A 9,974-nucleotide genomic window follows, 5' to 3' on the forward strand; every position below is an offset into this window, starting at 1 on the left:
TGAAGTTATTAAATGTTATCAATATTTGAACTGTCAAAATTTTTATTTTATCATTTTTGTTTAAAAAAATAATAAAGTTGATAATATACCCTCAGTTGAGAAGAAAGTATTAATAATACAGGTGTTTTATTCAGTCAATACTATGCGCATTGTCAGTTAAATAATAACGTGGGCCTAACTTTTACACACATATGTACTGTGGCAAATGTAGGTACTTTTCAAAATTTTGGAATGTGTTTAAGTCGTAGAACAATTTTAACTTTTGTTTTTAATACAGGTTTTAATCCTCTAGAAATAACTTCTTATGACTTTTGATTTAAAACAATTTAGGAAGCAGGAATTTAACAATTTAGAATTTTACATTGGGTTTCCTATGGCCCGTTTTACAATTAACCACCCTGTATATTTAAATTAGTAAATTTTGGTTTGTGCATTTCTGAGAGTGGACCAAAAGTCCAAACGCTTAATTATGTCTTAAGTGGATGGTTCGAATAATACTAAAACAGGGATACACCTATTTTGCAATATGAAGATTTGAAATTTAATGTTTTTAATGTTACTAGATTAAGTAACCATTTTTCTAATATCATTAGCAACTTTGTTTTTTTAACACAACACCCTGTATATTGTACCTTTTCAAATGTACTGTTTTCAAATCTCTACCTCAATACCAATTCAACCGTATATTCAACATTGTAAAACTATTAACTTCAAATATTAACTAAATATTTTAATTCATTAAAAAGATAAAACAAAACCATAACAACGGGACTCCGGCCCTGGACCTCATTTATAAAAGTATTGATGAATTTCAGCTCCGAATTAAAACGTGTTTTTGTTAGTTTATACTGACACCCAGAATTGAAAGTTTGTAATAGGAGTGAAGTCAAAGTGTCTAAGTACAGAAGAGAAAAAATTGTAAGTACCATTTTCATTTCGGCCTTATCAAACCATTTAAAGGATATTTTTGAAAACTAACCAAACAGAAAATCCATTTTTATTTAAAATAAAAACGCCGACAAACCAGCTTAATTACCTTCAGTCAGGAGCGGCTGTAGACAATTCCATCAATGAAGAAAATAAAAACTAAAAATGGATAGCAATTTAGCTCATACAGCAATCTCCAAACCGTTATCAACACCAACCGCTTCTTCCACATCTTTAACATTAACCTATGACAGCCCTGGCATTAAGGCTATCTTCTCCCGGTGAGGGTGGTTATCCCTTATCCGAGGGGTGGAATAATTGATACGCTTTTACTTGTTGAGTTGTTTTATTTACACTCGCATGAGCATAAGCTGGTAGCACCGCACCCAAAGAACGTCTCGTGAAGAAAGATACACTATCTTTAATGTGGAAATATTACGTCTGATCACCAAAATAGAATGACGAATGTCTAATATAATAATAAGAATTCCCTTGTTATAGTTTTGCTGTTTATATATTTAGAAATGCCTATTCAGCATCGACCATGAAAAGTGTTTATAATTGACTCTGCAATTATTAGTGAATCGTGATCTAGGATAACAATATTTATATAATCGAATGAAGGTTGTAATATTGTTATGATGACATAAATAACTGAAAGTAATTATCGTAGATAATTACAGGGTGTTTTTAAGATATATCTACTGAGTACAGATGAATTCTTGTACACCTTCCCTTTTTAGGAATTTTCCGACTACGGGGAGGGAAATTTGCAAGTCGTGCTACCAACCCATACTGTGTTGTAATCAATACAAAAAATTTATTTTATATACAAACTTCCTAAGCCTACGCAAATACATAAATAATATAAAATGTTCGTTTAACAACATTGTTTCGTAACACTTGTCACTCACTGTGTTTTCGGATTGTAAGCATATAATCTATTCTTATGTATTTCCTTGATTTTATTGTTTTCTATTCTGATTTTACAATTAACGTTATTTACTTCTGTTATCGTGAAAGGACCTACATAAAGACTATCAAACTTACCATTCTCTTCCCTTTTTACAAGGACTAGGTCTCCTATTTTAAAGTGTTGTGGTGTTGCTTTGAGCTTATTCTTTTCTTGCCGCTCTTTTTTGTGTTTTAATAAGAAGGTTCTGGCTCTCTCGTGTGCGCTTTGTAGTTTGTATCGTAACTCATTGTAGTAGGCATCTATATTGTAACATGGTTGAATCTCATGTGTAAGGTCTTCCGGTAGGTTAACCTTCCTGCCATATAACAGTTCGAACGGTGTGTATCCATGATACGCGTTAGGGGTTGTATTGTAGCAGTATGTGAACATTCTGCAACACACATCCCAATTTTCTCTGTCTTCGTCTATGAATGCTCTTACGTACTCGTTCAACGTTCTGTGTAGTTTTTCGCAACTTCCAATGGACTGTGGGTGGTATGCCGTTGAAAAGTTGTGTTCTATTTTTAATAGCTTTGTTAATTCCTGCATTACTTCGTTCTTATACTCTGTGCCTTGGTCTGTTCTTATTTGCTTCATGAGTCCGTATGTTGGTATGAAATGATCAAAGATTCCTCTTGCTATTGTCTCTGCTTCTTTATTGCACACTGGTATGCTGACCGCGTATTTTGTCAGTTCACACAACATTGTGATACAGTATTTATTACCTTCATTACTTCTCGTGAATGGACCTATTGTATCTATGTATACTATGTCCCATGGTTTGGAAGATGTGTCCGATATCACGAACTCTTCGACATGGGTTCTTTTCGGTTTGTTAATTTGACATTTGTGGCATTGTTTTACGTATTTTCTTACGTCTTTTTCCAAATTTTTCCATCGGAATCTTGCCTTTAGCTTCTTAATTAGTCTGTTATTCCCTACGTGTCCTCCGAACATCGGGTGATTATGGTATTCTCCTATTAATCTGTGTTTTTCATTGTCATCTTTTATTGTTTCTGGTACTTCACATATGTATATTTCTATATTCTTCAATTTTTTATTTCCTTCTTTAATAAATTCATCAATTGTGCACATTTTAAAAATAATATCATTTACGTATATTTTTACTTTACGTACTGCATTCTCTACCGCCAGCTTATCAAGCTGTGCCAACGCTTGGTTTAAATCGAAACGATTCAATCCTGTGGCTATGCTTTTGCTGCATTTTATTTTGTTTTTGGCCCTAATGCTCAGTCTTGCTGAGATTAGTTCTGCTCCAAAGGACAAAATTGGTAGTCTATGCGCCTCTAAATTATTTAGTACCTTCCTTACTGTCTGTTTGGTGGCTTCTGGCTGTAGTGCGAGTTCACTTTCAGCCTTTGTTTGTCTTGCTTCTTTCTCCTTTTCTTTTGCTTGAGCTCTTATTATAGCTAGTATATGGACGTTGTCTATGTATAGGTTTTTTAGTTGATGCAATGTTATTCTTGAAAGGCTGTCTGCGTAGTTACTTTTCCCTGTTATATACTCTATTTCGAAGTCATATTCTTCTAGGTCTAATCTGATCCTCGTGAGTTTTGAGGTTGGTTCTTTCATTGCAAATAGGTGTGTCAAAGGTTTATGGTCTGTTTTTACTTTGAATGTTGGTGCTCCATATAGATAACATTTAAAATAATTAATTCCCCAATGAATCGCTAGTAATTCCTTAACGATTATAGGTTTATTACATTCTCCTTTACTAAAACTTCTTGATGCATATGCTATGGGTAGGTCAATTCCGTTGTAATCTTGACTTAGGATTGCTGAACAACTCTCATTGGATGCGTCTGTTGTTAAGATAAACTGTTTGTTGAAATCAGGATATTTTAAAATTGGTGGTTTCATCAGAGATGCTTTAAGCTTTTTGAATGCTTTTTCACACTCCTCGGTCCACGAAAATTCTACTCCTTTCCTCGATAATTTCTTGAGTGGTCTGCATATTTCCGCAAAATTTTTAATAAAACGTCTGTAATAGTTGCAAAATGCTACAAATCTCTTTGTTTCTTCCGCTGTCTTAGGTGTCGGATATTGTTCAATTGCTGCATACTTCGCTTTGTCTGGTGATACTCGCTCTTGAGAAAGATCATGTCCTAAATATGTTACTTCCCTTCTAAAGAATTGACATTTTCCTGGGTTAAGTTTCAAATTGAATTTTCGACATGTCTCGAATGTCTTTTTCAGGTTGTCTAAGTGATGTTTTTCGGATATTCCAATTACTACGATATCGTCCATGTAAAGAAATGCTTTGTCTGGTGTTAATCCTGAAAATGCTATTGACATCATTCTTGAAAAGCTATTTGGGCTTACATTTAATCCAAAAGGTAATCTGGTAAATTGAAATGCTCCATTTTCTGTGCTGAACGATGTGTATTTTCTCGATGATTTTTCTAATGGTATCTGGTGAAAGCCTGACATTAAGTCTATAACTGAAAACCATTTTGCTCTTCCTAGTTGATCTAATATCGAATCTATTCTTGGTAATGGAAATTTGTCTGTAACTATCTTCTTGTTCAGTTGTCTAAAATCTATGCATAATCTCCATGCTTTTCCTCCATCTATAGCTTTTTTCGGTACCAGTACTACTGGGCTGTTGTACTCGGATGTAGATGGTTCTATGATTCCTTGGTCTCTTAGATTTTGTACTTGTCGATTTAATTCCTCTGTTTGCGCATGAGGTGTCCTATAATTCTTGATATATACCGGAGTTTGGTCTTTAACTCTTAGTTTTTATTCGTAGAAATTGTTACAGGTTAACATATCATGCCTTAGGGCGAATATGTCTGAATATTCCTCGCATAACGATACTAAGTTGTCTCGTATGTATTCTGGTATGTCTAATTTCAGTGATTCTCGTAATTCTTTTTTTCTGTCCTTGCTGTCGTTGACTAGCCTATATATATTGAATAGTTTAATATCCAACGTCCTGATTGTGCTTGCGTCTACATTTACTGTTTCGTACGTTGTGTTCAAAATTTTGATGTATGGATTATTACTTGAAATAATTGCTCTTGCTATGAATATTCCTGGTTGTATTTCTTGCTGTTCCACTATCCTGTCTTTCTTTAACGTTTGAAAAATTTTTACGATTCTGTAAATTTCACATCTAGGCGGTATTATTATGGTGTCATTGTCTATATTATCCAGAATTTTCGTACTAATGTAACAATCGTTGTCCTCTTTAATGTGCATTTTAAGGTTTGCGTAATCTAGTATACATTGAAAGTTAGAAATAAAGTCTCTCCCAATGATTCCGTCTGTTGGAATTGGAAAGTCAGGTTCTACCAATTGAAAGATGTGTTCGAATCGAGTTCCTTTTACTTCGAGTGTTGTCTCAACTTCTCCCATTGTTTGCAACTCTCCTTTAGTGACTCCTTTTATTTTCGCCTTTGTGTTTGGTTTCACCTGTTCCTTCATAAAATCTTGTGAACATTTTAGTATTGAAATGTCAGCTCCTGTGTCTATGATAAAAGTGCTTGTGTTTTCAAGAATTCCTGTTTTCATTCGTACAAAGTTCGTTAGGTTTAGGTCGAAGTTGTAAATGTTATATTTTATTTCTGCCTGTGTGCTTCCAACTTCTTGTTCATTCAAAACCCCAACTGCTGGTTTTCTTGCTCTTCTTGACTGTCCTCTATTTCTAGTAACCTTACGTTCCTGTTACGTCCGCCTCTCTGGTTTCCTCTGTATGTTTGATTGTTAAATTGTCTGTATCCTCTGTTCGAATAATTTCGTTGATTGTCCGTTGCTTCTCCTTCGTTCCGTTGTCCGAAGTTATTTCTTCTTCCTCTGTCATATTTGTTATGGTATCCTCTTCTGTATTGCTGCTGTCCTCTCCTATTCTCGTAGTTTGTCCTATAATTTAAGACTCTTCCTTGTGCATTTTCTTCAGTCGTATCGATCGACAAAAATTTAGATACTACTTCCTGCGGTGATGTAAAGTTACCTGCTTCCAGTATTAGCTTAGCTTTCTCTGCATTAGCGTTTCGTTTCATTCTTGTTACTACTGCTTCCGTCGTATATTTCTTTGCTAAGTCAAGTGGCATTCCTTCCGCTATGTATGCTACTTTTAATTGTTCTGCTAACTCTTCCACTTCAGATGCGTACACTGCTGCATCTCTATGTCCTTGCCTTTTTTTGGCTAATTTGGCTATTAAATTCTTCGGATTATCACCTTTTAATTCTTTCTTTAGTGCTTCAGCTATCCGTGGAATCGTATCTTCTGTGGTTATTAGGTTACTAGCCTTATTGGTGAGTCGCGTTTTTATTAGCGTTACAGCTGTGTCTTCATGACCTTCTGCCAATTTTCCAAGTAGTTCTAATGCGTCTAAAAATGGTTGTAATTTCCCTGCGCTTCCATCGAACTCGTTGGGCAATATCTTGCTTGCGATATTCAAAAATTCATTGATTGTCAAAGCCATGTTTAATATTGTTATATCTTGTTTTATGTCACCTTTTTCCTCTTTTATTCCGTCGTTAATTATTTCTTCTTCTCCTTCCTCGTCGCTTTTTCCTTCTTCTATTTCCTCATCGCTTTGTTCCTCTTCAACTTCCTTGTCGATTGGTTGATGTATTGAACTTGGAACCACTGTTCTCACATTTACTGCTTGAAATGATCGTATAACTTTGTCTCTGATTTTTCCAAAATATTTGTTGCACGATTCCCTTTGTTTGTCCGAAAGTGCTTCCCAGTTTTTCCTAGTCAATTGCGTGAACTTGTTATAAGCTTTAATTAGCTGTGTCGTCACTTCTTCCTTTATGTGTGTCGTCACTTCTTCCTTTATGTCCTTAGATTTCGGAACTTTTTTCTTTAAGACTCTTCTGCTTTGCCTGTCTATTTCTTGTGCAATTTCCTCAACTATTTTGACAAAATCTTCCCAAGTAACTTTGTTGCTACTCATTTATACATAATTTTTTTTTTCAGCTCCTGCACTTCTTAGCGAAAATATAAATTCGATAGTCTTACGGTGTATATAGATATGTAGTATATAGATATATAGTAAAAAAAATATGGAGATAAAATAATACGTCAATATATGGTAAAAATATGTAAAAATTGCAGTGGTAATAAAAAATTCAAAAATTAAATAACGTTATATTAACCCTTGTAAATAAGTAGTTAGAATAATAATTTAAATGTATTATGCTTATAGCGTATATTTGTTATATATCGTATATTTATTTTGATAGGTATATTTACGATAGCAAATATTAAAATCATAAAAAAATTGCAAAAATGTACTAAAAATCAGTAGTCAAATAATAAATGAATAAAAGTCAGCAAGGATAAAGTATACGTTGATAAATATGTAAAAAATCATATAAAATTGTATCATTGCGTCCTATAATAACTTAATATGAGGGTAAAAAAAATCTTTGTATATTGATAAATATTGGTAATAGAATAGAATAATTAAGTAAAAATAGGTAAACTTGAAACATATATTAATGTAATTAAGGTAGCACATAATGTTTATACTTTATACTTTATATTAATCAGGAAATACCATAAAAATAGCTAATATGGACTTACCACTTTTACACGTCTGTGTTCGTATCACCAAAAAGTCCTCGCTGCACGTTCCATGGCATTGTCCATTGTCCCACGATGTTCCATCTCCATACCAAGTTCCATTTTCCATATCTCAGCTCCGTCTCAGGCCTGATGTCTCTATCCTTTTTATGTGGGCACCCCGCTGCTATCTAGGGTGGTCGAGGTGCAAGAACATTGACGTGTTTTCCCATTTCTCGTTCTAGACTGCTAGTTCTGGGTTCTCGCCTGGTCTTGGATCGCCATATGACAGCCCTGGCATTAAGGCTATCTTCTCCCGGTGAGGGTGGTTATCCCTTATCCGAGGGGTGGAATAATTGATACGCTTTTACTTGTTGAGTTGTTTTATTTACACTCGCATGAGCATAAGCTGGTAGCACTGCACCCAAAGAACGTCTCGTGAAGAAAGAGACACTATCTTTAATGTGGAAATATTACGTCTGATCACCAAAATAGAATGACGAATGTCTAATATAATAATAAGAATTCCCTTGTTATAGTTTTGCTGTTTATATATTTAGAAATGCCTATTCAGCATCGACCATGAAAAGTGTTTATAATTGACTCTGCAATTATTAGTGAATCGTGATCTAGGATAACAATATTTATATAATCGAATGAAGGTTGTAATATTGTTATGATGACATAAATAACTGAAAGTAATTATCGTAGATAATTACAGGGTGTTTTTAAGATATATCTACTGAGTACAGATGAATTCTTGTACAAACCTACTCCAATGCCGTAACCAACTTTAACTTCCCATCTAGAAACAAGCAGTCGTTTTGTCATTTGTACCAGACACAAAAATAAATAAATATAATAGGAACTTTAGTACAAACAAAAAATATCATTTTCGCGTCCAAAATCTCAAACAACCGAGTATGCATCTATCCTGCATATTGTTCACCACCGGAAACAACAAATAATAAACTATAAATTACGATCTTCCCAGAACGCCGATTATAACGAAACTAAAACCAAATTGTAAAGCACATTCCAGTGATAGGTTAGAGACATAAACAAGGTCAAAATTAAAATTTTAAATATATTTGCAGTAGAATTCTTATGTCTGGCGTACAAAATACGCCAGCGTATTTTGTAAAGGTTAACCTAACCATATTATTATAACAATACAATATCCAGAGTACACTTCAGCGAAGGCGATATTCAAGATACTCGACAGCCTGAAAGAAGGACTGGCTACAACATTTAACGAAGTTGTGTCTTTTATAAATCATTGTAAACTGTATAACAAATTATGATTCATTTTTTAAATTTTTTTAAACTGTAAATAATTACCATATTTTTGTCATTCATATCTTTTAAAAATGATTCTTTTTTCTCTATTTTGTATTATAAATCTACCGCTAATAACTAAGAGTGGTTGATACGGATAAATAAAAAAACCATATCAACATCTACTAGTCTCAATAATTTTTTGATTCAAACTATGTACAACTAAGTTTGAACAAAATAATTAACGTTGCTAAACTAATATCAGTAATATCTACATATTCCAGTGTTCTCCGCCGTGCATATCGTGGTAGTCTTCACCCGTATTCCAAGGTAGGGGTCCGTGGTTGGGCTGCATTTGGAAAAATGATAGATGTGGTTAAAACAAATATCTCTATCCATTTAAAAAGGAAAGCCTTTATTAATTTTCACAAAAACATCAGCGGAAAAAATGAGAAGAACACAACGAAAGGTGGAGAGATCAATGCTTGGAATAAACTTAAGAAATAGGGTAAGCAGTGAGGAAATTCGTAGACGAACCGAAGTGGAAGATGTTATCGAACGTATTACAAGGCAAACATGGACATGGGCATTTTTGTCTTAACAAAAATGCAAAATAAACATTTTACATAAATGTAAGAAGTGATGACAACAGATGTAGGTACAAAAATTGCTTGAGTGGAGACCCCGGGCAGATAAACGTAGCTGAAGAAGACCCCCAATGCGACGGACCGCCAACCTCAAAAGAATTGTGACCAATTGTATAGCAGAGGCGCAGAAAAGAAGATGGAAATGTCTAGAGGAGGCCTATACTCAATAATGGACACCTCAGGGCTGATTGATGATGATAATGATGAATTCAGTATTCAAAATATCCCCCTTTTTAATTTTACAATATCCTAAACGATAGTAGAATGCATTACTTTTCTCCACGTTTCTCTATAAATTAATGTGGATTTATCGATAAGCCCCTTTCAAGGAGAGCTGTAAGTAATGTAATTTTTGTACATTTGCTAGAGCATCGTTTTCATGTATAATTGAAGTGAAACGGTCGCGGAAAAATAACCAGCTTTCTAGGTTTCCATCGTAAGTAGGTGTATTTAAAATAGGTAATTTTACAGAGTTCAGAAGGTTGCCCGTACGAGAGCTTTATACGCTAGCACTGTCTTAGTTAACTATTGAGTTACTAGGAGCTTTAGCGTTTAAAAATTCATTACTTCGGCAATTAGTGCATGAAATATGTTTTCAAAACTGCTTCGATCTGGTTCATGATTG

At 34.1% G+C, this 9,974-nt stretch overlaps 1 protein-coding gene across 2 annotated transcripts in view; it reads left to right on the forward strand.

Moving 5' to 3' along the window:
• LOC114338442 (1-phosphatidylinositol 4,5-bisphosphate phosphodiesterase classes I and II) overlaps window positions 1-9,974 on the forward strand; it is a 591,824-nt gene that overhangs the window by 562,353 nt on the left and 19,497 nt on the right. The window lies entirely within an intron of this gene.

This window comes from Diabrotica virgifera, chromosome 8 (assembly GCF_917563875.1).
Source record: "Diabrotica virgifera virgifera chromosome 8, PGI_DIABVI_V3a".
Lineage (NCBI taxonomy): Eukaryota > Metazoa > Arthropoda > Insecta > Coleoptera > Chrysomelidae > Diabrotica > Diabrotica virgifera.